This window comes from Triticum aestivum, chromosome 3D (genome assembly GCF_018294505.1).
Source record: "Triticum aestivum cultivar Chinese Spring chromosome 3D, IWGSC CS RefSeq v2.1, whole genome shotgun sequence".
NCBI lineage: Eukaryota > Viridiplantae > Streptophyta > Magnoliopsida > Poales > Poaceae > Triticum > Triticum aestivum.
In genome coordinates, this window is record NC_057802.1 from 5905147 (window position 1) to 5917812 (window position 12666).

Below are 12666 nucleotides of genomic sequence, written 5' to 3' on the forward strand. Positions count from 1 at the left end.
GGTTCCCTTCCCACTTTGGCCCATGGGGCCCTCCGGGATAGGTGGTCCCACCCGGTGGACCCCCGGGACACTTCCGGTGGTCCCGGTACAATACCGGTGACCCCCGAAACTTTCCCGGTGGCCGAAACTTGACTTCCTATATATAATTCTTCACCTCCGGACCATTCCGGAACTCCTCGTGACGTCCGGGATCTCATCCGGGACTCCGAACAACTTTCAGGTTTCCGCATACTCATATCTCTACAACCCTAGCGTCACCGAACCTTAAGTGTGTAGACCCTACGGGTTCGGGAGACATGCAGACATGACCGAGACGCCTCTCCGGTCAATAACCAACAGCGGGATCTGGATACCCATGTTGGCTCCCACATGTTCCACGATGATCTTATCGGATGAACCACGATGTTGAGGATTCAATCAATCCCGTATACAATTCCCTTTGTCAATCGGTATGTTACTTGCCTGAGATTCGATCGTCGGTATCCCAATACCTTGTTCAATCTCGTTACCGGCAAGTCTCTTTACTCGTACCGCAATGCATGATCCCGTGACTAACGCCTTAGTCACATTGAGCTCATTATGATGATGCATTACCGAGTGGGCCCAGAGATACCTCTCCGTCATACGGAGTGACAAATCCCAGTCTCGATCCGTGCCAACCCAACAGACACTTTCGGAGATACCCGTAGTTTACCTTTATAGTCACCCAGTTACGTTGTGACGTTTGGCACACCCAAAGTACTCCTACGGTATCCGGGAGTTGCACGATCTCATGGTCTAAGGAGAAGATACTTGAGATTGGAAAAGCTCTAGCAAACGAACTACACGATCTTTGAGCTATGCTTAGGATTGGGTCTTGTCCATCACATCATTCTCCTAATGATGTGATCCCGTTATCAATGACATCCAATGTCCATAGTCAGGAAACCATGACTATCTGTTGATCAACGAGCTAGTCAACTAGAGGCTTACTAGGGACACGTTGTGGTCTATGTATTCACACATGTATTACGATTTCCGGATAACACAATTATAGCATGAACAATAGACAATTATCATGAACAAAGAAATATAATAATAACCATTTATAATTGCCTCTAGGGCATATTTCCAACATACGGTGTGTTCTATGTATTAACACCTTTTTCTCCATATAGCCACGGAAGCCGTAAGCGGGTCGCGGAAGGAGCTAGAGGCTGGTAAACGAGTGCTGACGCGAAGTCATGAAGAGAAAAATGAGCTCAAGGCAGATTAGCAGCGGAAAGCCGAGGAAATTGAGAGTTTGAAAACTTAGTTGGAACAAGCCTTGGAGGAAAACCGGAAGCTAAAAGGTGGCATATTTGGTAAGCACTGATCTTGCCATTCTGTTAGCAAGAACCATTGGTGTTTTAATAACGAAATACAATATCTGCTTTCTAGGTCTCCTGACTGGGCGGCCCGAGGAAGAAGTCAACACCTATGGCGGGAACCTTTTAAAGGAGCTGGCGAAGACTCGTGAGAGGGCCCGGAAGGCCATGAAGAGCATGGTCAAGGTGTTATGGCCATCAGATGTGCCGCCGGAGAGTATGGCCGAACTGGCTGAACGCTTTAAAGGAGTCCGGCGATGTTTTGAATTGTGGAAGATCTCAGCTTGTCGAGAGGGGGTGCACGAGGCCTGGGCGATGGTAAAGACCCGTTACACCAAACTGGTCCCGAAGCATATGGCTCGAGTTGGACTAGTGGGCCCTGACGGTCAATTATAGTCCGGATACGTAAGATCAACGTAAACCAATGGCTTCAAAAAACCCTGGTGGTGAACGCGAGGCCATATTCACTTCCCTTGGGCCGACTTATTATATTCTGTAAGAACGGTAGCTTTCGGCCTCACCCGTCTGAGTTACGGTCCCGGATGACCCAGTTGTAACAATCGGAGGTGCTCCGTTTACTCCCTAGCTGAACAATCGGGAACGTAGGGGTAACCACAGGAGTCAGGCAACCCAGCTTGGCAAAGATCTTAAGTCAAATAAGTGCATATGTTGGCTTAACATGTGTGAGAAGGATGCAATCAGTACGAATGCGATTTATACATTATTCGGCTCTTCTAAGGGAGCCCCCATGCAAAGCTGGGTGGTACATTCAATGATGTATATAGTACGAGCTTGGTACGGTTCGGTTTAGCCGAGCGCTCACCATGTCGAAAAGAAAGAAAGAAAAACAGAAGAAGGAAAAGGTAAGGATGTATGTTAAACTCAGGCGTAAAAGCGCCGCAACCGGGCTGCGTTCCACGGGTTCGGCTCGAGGCAGTCATCGGACGGGCGGCGAAGGCGATATGCTCCTCCTATAAGTACTTCATCGATGATGTACGGTCCCTCCCATTTGGGTGATAGTTTTTTCTTCTGTTTTTCGGGGAGTTGGAGGATGAGGTCTCCCACGTTGTATATCTACGCCCGAACTTCACGGTTGTGGTAACGCCGTGCTTGCTATTGATAGAACGCGGATCAATCCTGAGCTATATCCCGTTCTCCTTCCAGAGCATCCAGATCATCCTGCCGATCCAGCTCGGCTTCCTTTTCTTCGTACATGCGCACTCTAGGTGCGTCATGGATAAGGTTGCATGGGAGGAGAGCTTCCGCATCGTATACCATAAAAATGGTGTGTATCCGGTTGACTGGTTAGGAGTAGTGTGCAGCCCCCATAGTATGGAATCGAGTTCCTCGACCCAATGGCAGTCTGATTGTTTAAGTGATCGGACTAGGCGAGGCTTGATGCCACTCATAATGAGCCCGTTGGCCCGTTCTACCTGTCCATTGGTTTGCGGGTGGTATACCGAAGCGTAATCGAGCTTTATGCCCATTTTGCCGCACCAGTCTTTGACTTCCTGGGCGGTGAAGTTGGTACCATTATCGGTAATTATTCTGTGGGGGACACCATAACGGTGTACGACGTCGGACAGGAAGTCGACGGCCGGTCCAGATTCTGCCGAAGTGATGGGCCTTGCCTCGATCCACTTGGTGAATTTGTCGACCATGACCAATAGGTACTTCTTTTTGTTTGTCCCCCTTTGAGTGGCCCGACCATGTTCAGACCCAAGACCGCGAAAGGCCATGTTATCGGTATCGTCCGAAGAGCTGTGGGGGGCATGTGGCTTTGATTTGCGAACAGCTGGCATCCGACGCAATGTTGGACTAACGTCCGGGCATCCTCACGGGCGGTAGGCTAGAAGAAACCTGCTCGGAAAGCCTTGCTAACCAAAGCCCGAGCTGCCGCGTGGTGTCCGCCCATGCCCGCGTGTATTTCTGCCAGGAGCTGCTACCCCTCTTCTTCGGAGATGCACCTTTGTAAGATTCCTGTGGTACTCTTCTTATAGAGTTCACCTTCATGGACCTTGTATGCTTTAGAGCGCCGAACTATACGTCGTGCTTCTGTCTGATCCTCCGGAAGCCGATGTTGTGTGAGGTAGGCTAGCAGGGGCTCTGTCCAGGGTGGGATTACGACCATGACTTCGTGGGCCGAAGGTGTTTCCTCGAGTGCGGAACCGCCGATGACATGATCGTCAGGTTCATTTTCTGGTGAAACATTGTGAGCGGGCTCATTGGTTGGTGCGCCGGTGACGTCGTCCCGCCACACCACGGAGGGCTTAAAGAGCCGCTCGAGGAAGGTGTTTTTGGGAACCGGGTCGTGCTTGGTGCCCATGTGGGCGAGGACGTCCGCTGCTTGATTGCTATCTCTAGCGACATGGTGGAATTCTAGGCCCTCAAATCGGGCCGATATTTGGAGGACCGCGTTTCTGTATGCCACCATCTTGGGGTCCTTGGCGTCGAATTCGCTGTTGACATGGGAGATCGCTAGGTTTGAATCTCCCCTTACCTCAAGGCGCTGCACTCCCATTGACGTGGCCATACGAAGACCATGTAGTAACACTTCGTACTCGGCTGCGTTGTTGGAGTCCATGTACATTATTTGTAGGACATACCGAACAGTGTCGCCTATAGGGGAGATTAGGATGACCCCAGCCCCCAGTCCGGCTAACATTTTTGAGCCGTCAAAATACATTGTCCAGTGCGAATATGTACTGTACTCCCGGGGTAGTTCGGCTTCGGTCCATTCAGCTATGAAATCGGCCTGCACCTGAGATTTAATAGCTCGGCATGGTTTGTATGTTATCTCGAAGGGAAGGAGCTCAATGGCCCATTTGGCGATGCGGCCCGTGGCGTCCCTGTTATTGATTATAACATTCAAGCGGACCTCTGATGCCACTGTGATCCAACATTCTTGAAAGTAGTGTCATAGCTTTCGGAACGCCATAAAAACCATATAGGCTATCTTTTGATAGTGCGGGTATCGTGATTTGCATGGTGTAAGTACCTCAGACACATAATAGACCGACTTCTAGACTTGGAACTTGTGGCCCTCAGACCCCCGTTCCACGACGAGCACCGCGCTAACCACCTGATTGGTGGCTGAAATGTATAGTAGCATGGGTTCGCCGACGCTGGGTGCGTCCAGGATAGGGTTGCCAGCAAGAAGTGTTTTAATCTCCTCGAGCGCCGCAGTTGCTTCGTCTGTCCATTGGAAGTTCTTGGTCTTTTTGAGTAGTTTGTAGAGTGGAAATGCTTTTTCTCCGAGGCGAGATATGAAGCGGCTCAAGCTGCCACGCATCCTGCCAGCTTCTGGACATGCTTGAGCTCTGTTGGTATTGCGAGCTGAGACAACGCTCTGATTTTGGCCGGATTGGCCTCAATTCCTCTATGGGAAACGATGAACCAAGCAACTTTCCGGCAGAGACCCCGAAGACGCATTTTTTTGGGTAGAGCCGTATGTCGTAAGCTCGCAAGTTGTCAACGGTTTGGCGTAGGTCGTCTACCAGTTGGTCGATGTGTTTGGTTTTGACAACCACGTCATCCACGTATGCCTTGACCATTCTTCCAATTTGGTTTCTGAGGCATGTTTGAATCATGCGCTGGTATGTGGCTCCTGTGTTTTCAACCCGAACGGCATGGTGTTGAAGCAGAAAGGCCCGTAAGTAGTGATGAATGCGGTTGCCGCCTGGTCGGACTCCTTCATCTTGATCTGGTGGTATCCGGAGTATGCGTCAAGGAAGCATAGCGAGTCGTGTCTGGCGGTGGCGTCGATGATCTGGTCTATTGTTGGCAGGGGGAAAGGGTCCTTGGGGCAGGCCTTGTTAAGGTCTTTAAAATCGACACGGAGCCGCTAGGACTTGTCCTTCTTGGGTACCATAACCAGGTTTGCTAACCACTCAGGGTGCTTGATTTCGTGGATGAATCCGGCCTCCAACAGTTTTGCGAGCTCTTCGCCCATGGCTTGCCGTTTGGGTTCAGAAAATCGGCGTAGAGTTTAATTTGTTTCACTGGCTTGAAGCCTTTTAAGATGTTTAGGTTGTGTTCTGCCAGCCTGCGTGGAATTCCCGGCATGTCTGAGGGGTGCCAGGCGAATATTTCCCAGTTTTCACGTAGGAATGTTCTTAGCGCCTTGTCGACTACGGGGTCCAGTTGTGCTCCTATGGATGCCGTTTTATTGGGATTTGTTGGGTGCACTTGAAATTTTACGATTTCATCTGCTGGCTTGAATGATGTGGATTTTTGTCTTTTACCGAGGACCACATCATCCCTGTCAACTGTAGTGCGCAATGATGTCAACTCTTCGGCCGTGAGGGCTTCGGATAGTGCCTCTAGGGCGAGGGATGCCATCTTGTTTTCGGCTCGCAAGGATTTGCTCGGGTCGCTTTTAAGTGAGATTACCCCGTTGGGCCCTAGCATTTTGAGTTTCATATACCCGTAATGTGGTATGGCCTGAAATCTCGAAAATGCCTCGCGTCCTAGTAGGGCGTGGTACCGCTGCGGAAGGGCACAATGTGAAATAGCAAGGGTTCGGATCTGTAGTTATCGGGTGTGCCCAACACCACGTCCAGGGTTATGCGTCCAGAGCAGTGTGCCTTCCTACCGGGTATTATACCTCGGAATGTGTTGTGGCTGCGTTCGATGCGAGATCAGTTGAACTGCATCTTGTCGAGAGTATCCTCTCATAGATGAGGTTGAGGCCGCTGCCTCCGTCCATCAACACTTTAGTCAGCCGAAAACCATCGACAATGGGGTCGAGGACCAGTGCGGCCGGTGCGTGATTGCTACGGGGACTTGGCTCGTCCTTCTTGTCGAAGGTGATTGATGACCCACAAGTATAGGGGATCAATTGTAGCTCTTTTCGATAATTAAGAGTGTCGAACCCAACAAGGAGCAGAAGGAAATGACAAGTGGTTTTCAGCAAGGTAATGTCTGCAAGTGCTGAAATTGTAAGTAACAGAGTAGTTTGATAGCAAGATATTTTGTAAGGAGAAAGTAATGATAATAGTAGCAAAAGTGCAGCAAGGTAGCCCAATCCTTTTGAGGCAAAGGACAAGCCAAAACGGTCTCTTATAGTAAGCAAAGCGTTCTTGAGGGTACATGGGAATTTCATCTAGTCACTTTCATCATGTTGGTTCGATTTGTGTTCACTACTTTGATAATTTGATATGTGGGTGGACCGGTGCTTAGGTGCTCTTCTTACTTGAACAAACCTCCTACTTATGATTAACCCCCTCACAAGCATCCGCAACTACGAGAAAAGTATTAAGAATAAATTCTAACCATAGTCTCGAGAGCCAGGCATAGCGGATTCGCTCCCTGGTCATCGAAACCCTAGCAATTCCACAACAACTGGATTAGGCTTTTACCTTTACCGCAAGGGGCCGAACCAGGATAAAACTCTCTGCGTCCTTTGTCCGCTTTAACCCCTTTAAGCTAACCCGTCGCGATGGCTCCACGACTAAGTCCTTTCACTAGGACATCTGCCGTGACAAACCCACGACAGTTGGCGCCCACCGTGGGGCTATCGCATGATGGTTTCGAGTTCTTAGAGGGCAGCTTCGAAGGGCTCAAGGGATACGCTGTGGGCCGGATGACCAAGAGTCGTCGCGGCAAGCTCTACATCGACAATGCAGGCTAGGGCCCCGAGGCCGGCTCATTCGAGTACGGGTACCGGGTCCCCTTCGGCGGTATTCACGTCTTCATTGGCAAGATTGGCGAGCCGGGCCCTGAGCCGGACATCCGCACCGACATTGTCAAAACGGCTCAGTGTGTGAGACCTGCCCGGGCTCAGCCCGCCATGAGCGTGCCTTCGTGGGAGTCATCCACGGAGCGGAATCTGAGGATAGATCGGCATGTGGTGGTGAAACCATCATTTACTCTGATGGCGAGTCATCTACTAGAGAGACCGAGTCATTGTACCAGTTGCAAGATGGCCGGATTGGGGGCTGTTCCGATGGCGACAGTATTCCGGACCCCTTTGATCCGCTGAGTCGGGTTGCGATCTTCATGGCCGGCACACAGCCTGCGCACCACTCCTCAACTGCAGCGGCAATGGTTTCCGGAGTAGCAGCGGCAACAGCAGCCGGGGCAGGAGGCCCTGCACGACTGCTGGCTCAAGTTTTATCCGACTTATTTGATGCTTTGGCAGCACTAATGGCGGAAGTTAACCCGACAAATCAGGATGAGCATAATGCGGAAATCGCGAAGGTGAAGGATCAGATAACTCAGGCCAAGGCGGACCTAGCAGCCGAGGATACCAGGATGGTTGCAAAATGGGCCGAGTTGGAGGCACAGGCTTACCGGCTTATGTTGGATCAAAGCGCGTCAAACGATGTCATGAGAAGAAGGTACCGGTCTCACCTGCCTCCGGTTTATGAGGCCAGGAATCTCTTTGACACCCCAGGAGCAGGAACCAGTAATCCACCAGTGGTAAACCGGTGGAAGCACCTGGAGCGGGGGCGCCGGTCCAGCCGCGCCCGACGGATCCGCCTCGTCAGAACAATGTCCCGCCACAGCACGTCCCAACACCACCGGGTCATTACTCTAACCCGTTGGATAACATTGTTGCCGCCGCTTCACGATTGGCAGCTCTCCCGATCGAAGGCGAGTTCCAGTGGCGGTCGAGACATGACGGGCTAGGGAGCTCCTTCAGACAGCCTTGACCCAGTAGCATGCTTATTCATACAGCCGCGAAAGGATTCATTCTACTCCCCGCCCGAGCTGGAGTTATAGCAGGCATATGGATGAATCGACCATGTCGAGCAGTGCGCGAAATCGTAATCCGCCCCGTGGCCATAACCCGGCGGGTGGCGGTGGTGATGCTCAGGATGTGGTGGATCGTGCTAGGGCACGTCGAGAGGCCGAGTTAGCGGCGCAGCATGTAGCCCGCCGGCTTACTCCGGGGTTACCTCTAGTTCTTTGGGGATACCGTGTCTCGTCCCAGCGCTGCGCAATGTACAACTGCCCAAGGATTTCAAGGGCCCACGTAAGGTGCCGAATTACACTGCCGACTTATCCCCCGAGTCGTGGGTTGAAAGCTATGAGATGGCAATGGAGATGCTGGATGTGGACGATGTGGCGTGCGCTAAATACTTCACCATGATGTTGGAGGGAACAGCTCGCACATGGTTGAAAAACTTACCAGCTAACTCCATTGGGTCATGGGCCGAGTTAAGGGCCCGGTTCATTCACAATTTCAAAGATACGTGCAAACAGCCCATGTCAATTATGGACTTAGCTGCCTGTGTCCAAGAGGAAGGGGAGTCAACAACCCATTGGGTGCGCCGGGTTTCAGAGATTTTGCATTCATCGGACCGCATCAACGCTGATATAGCAGTGTTAATGTTGGAAGGCAATTGCCGGTTTGCACCCCTGAAGTTAAAATTGAGATGGCTCAAACGTCACTGCAATGACATGGGGACACTTATGGCAGCTCTGGTGAAGTATGCTGACTCTGATAGTACCAAGGACCCCGAGTCTGACGATGATAAGACAGGGAAGGGAAAGAAGAGCGGCAGCACCAAAGGGCAGCAACATAATCCGACGGCTCATGGAAATAGCGGTAAGCGTAAAGCGGATAACAGTTTAGATTTTGTGGCTAACACCAACGCGCAGGATAATGGCCAGCGTCGTAAGGGTAAACCGCCCCTGCGTGGCGGAGGACCAAGTCCCAATCCGGAGCGCCTGTCTCACATGTTAAACCAGCCTTGCCCAAAGCACGGGTCGCGGGATAAGCCAGCCACGCACCTCTGGAAGGATTGTTATATTATGCGGGAGTTCAAAAATTTAGATTTTTTTCGGTATGATGATGGACCGGGCGGCAGTTCAGGCCCCAGATCTCATGGGCCGGGTTACGGTGGAGGCAGTTCCGGTTCAGGTTTTCACGGTAATCAGAGCGGACATGGCAATCAAGGCAATCAGGGCAACCAAGGTGGTTATAATCACCAAGGGAGTCAGCAGCAACAGCAGTAGTCGGGTTACCAGAGCAACCTGAAGCAGTTGAATAGTGGGCAGTACCATGTCTTCACCACAAGCCTGTGCAAGCGTGATCAGAAGCTTCATAAAAGGGCAGTGAACTCCGTTGAACCGGCGGTGCCCCGTTACTTGCGCTGGTCTGAACATCCCATTGTTTGGAGTCGAGAGGATCATCCACCCCGGGTTGATAATCCGGGTCATCTGGCATTGGTGGTGGCGCCTCAGGTTGGAGGATATAAGTTCACCAAGGTACTCATGGATGGAGGGAGTAGTATCAACATCCTTTATTATGAAACCTTCCGTCGCATGGGGCTAACAGATAAAAATCTTAAACCGTCGAACAGTGTTTTCCATGGTGTGGTGCCTGGTAAATCGGTGTATCCAGTCGGCAAGATAGCGCTGGAGGTTGCTTTTGGAGATGAGCATGACTCAATATCAGAAACATTGACTTTTGAAGTGGTGAAAATCAAGAGCCCATATCATGCCCTGTTTGGACGACCGGCTTATGCCAAGTTCATGGCAAGGCCCTGTTATGTTTATCTGCAGCTCAAGAGATGCCGGGTCATAAGGGGACCATCACAGTACATGGGAGCCATAAGATCGCCTTGGAATGTGAAGAAGGTGATGCGGCCTACGCTGAGTCAGTTTGTGCAACTGAGGAGTTGAAGTTTTACAAGGACAATGTTGATCCGGCAGATATGACTTCTTTGAAAAAGCCAACTACGGAGCATGATCCGGCCCTGCAGTTTAAACCGGCTGATGAGACCAAGCTAGTTGATTTTGTGCCTGGCGATTCATCCAAGTAGTTTAGCATCAGCGCTAACTTGGATCCGAAATAGGAAAGCACGCTCATCGAGTTCATCCGTGAGAACCGGGACATCTTTGCATGGAAACCTTCTGACATGCCAGGTGTACCGAGGGAACTTGCTGAGCACACTCTTAACGTTGATCCCAAGTTTAAACCGGTCAAGCAGTTTCTCCGCCGCTTCAATGAAGAAAGGCGCAAGGCTATTGGTGAGGAGGTAGCCAGGCTCTTGGCAACTGGTTTTATTGTTGAGGTATTTCATCCTGAGAGGTTGGCTAATCCGGTGTTAGTACTCAAGAAGAACGACACCTGGCGTATGTGTGTGGACTACACAGATTTGAACAAGGCTTGTCCAGCAGATCCTTTTGCCCTCCCTCGTATTGATCAAATCATTGATGCTACGACGGGTTGTGAGCATTTGAGTTTTCTGGATGCATATTCTGGTTACCAACAGATCAAAATGGCAGTTAAGGACCAGGAGAAGACAACTTTCATAACTCCCTTTGGAGCCTTCTGCTATGTATCTATGCCTTTTGGGCTCAAGAGTGCACAGGCGACTTATCAGCGCTGTGTGCAGAATTGTCTTCATAATCAGATCGGCCGCAATGTTCATGCCTACGTGGATGATATTGTGGTGAAATCCAGAAAGGAGGCGACATTGATAGATGACTTGAAGGAGACTTTTGATAACCTCCGGGTTTATAAGATGATGCTTAATCCGGCCAAGTGTGTCTTTGGTGTACCGGCAGGCAAGCTTTTGGGCTTTCTGGTGTCTAACAGGGGCATTGAAGCTAATCCGGAGAAAATCAAGGCTATAACTTCTTTGGCTAAACCGAAGTGTATCAATGATGTTCAACGCCTGGCAGGCCGGATTGCAGCCTTGAGCCGGTTTATCAGTCGCCTTGGGGAGAAGGCAATCCCTTTATATCAGATGCTGAAGAAGACGGATGACTTCGTCTGGAGTGACGCCGCCAATGAAGCGTTTGAGGACTTAAAGCGGCAGCTGGCCGAGCCGCCGGTCCTTGCTGCTCCTGTTGACAAAGAGCCCTTGTTGTTATATGTGGCTGCTAATGCCCGGGCTGTTAGCGTGGCTATTGTGGTGGAGCGCAAGGAGGCCGAAAGGAGTACCTGGTTCAACGGCCGGTTTATTATATCAGTGAAGTACTTATTGAGTCCAAGCAGAGGTACCCACATTGGCAGAAGCTGGTGTACGGAGTTTTCATGGCGAGCCGAAAGCTTAAGCAATATTTCCAGGGCCATCCCATCACTGTGGTCAGTTCTGCTCCTTTGGGGGATATAATCTAGAACAGGGAAGCAACTGGCCCGGTTGCCAAGTGGGCTATTGAGCTTGGGCCTCATGGGTTAAAATATATGCCCCGGACGGCAATCAAATCTTAGGCGCTTGTGGATTTCATCAATGACTGGACAGAATTACATGCGCCAGAAGAGAAGTCGGATCATAGTTATTGGACTATTCATTTCGATGGGTCCAGGCAATTGGAGGGCTCGGGGGCTGGAGTCGTGCTAACTTCCCCACGAGGTGATAAGTTTTGTTATGTTCTCCATTTAATATTCCCTTGCACTAACAATGCAGCTGAATATGAAGCTTTACTCCACGGTCTTCGGATGGTTAAGGAGATGAATTTGAGCCGGGTTAAGTGCTTCGGTGACTCAGACCTAGTGGCTCAACAAGTGTCTGGTACTTGGGATTCCAAGGATCCGCTCATGGCAGCATATCGTCGAGAGGTGGATATTGTTGCAGGTCACTTCAAAGGCTATCAGGTTGATCATGTGGACCGGCGGAAGAATGAAGCGGCGGATGCTTTAAGACGTTTGGGTTCCCAGCATAAACCGGTTCCACCCAACGTCTTTCTGGATGTGCTGCATAATCCGTCGGTTAAACTCCCCATAGAGGAGGATCTGGTTGTTCCTGATCCGGAGGCTCAATTGGTGGCAGCACTTCATATCATCCCAGATTGGACGGTCCCATATTTGGCGTATATGAACTGGGGCGAGTTACCAGAGGATGAAACTTTGGCCAGGCAGATAATCCGGCGGTCCAAGTCCATGACTATTGTCAATGGAGAATTACATCATTGCAGTGTGACAGGGGCGTTTCAGCCTTGCGTGTCTCCTGAAGAAGGCCGCGAGATTCTGCGTGAGATCCACGAAGGGGATTGTGATCATCACGCCGGTTCAAAGTCCCTGGTGGCTAAAGCCTTTCGTCATGGCTTCTATTGGCTGACGGCTCATGCTGATGCGGACTTGGTGAAAAAGTGCGACGGTTGTCAGAAATTTTCACGCCGAGCTCATGTTCCGGCCCATGAATTGAGGATGATTCCAATCACTTGGCCGTTTGCCACTTGGGGGCTGGATATGGTTGGGCCCTTTAAGAGATCCAAGGACAAGAAAACCCACCTTTTGGTGGCGGTTGATAAGTTCACTAAGTGGGTAGAGGCAGAGCCAGTCAGCAAGTGTGATGCAGCTACGGCGGTTCAATTCATCAAGAAGGTGATTTTCCGGTTTGGCTTTCCACACAGCATTATA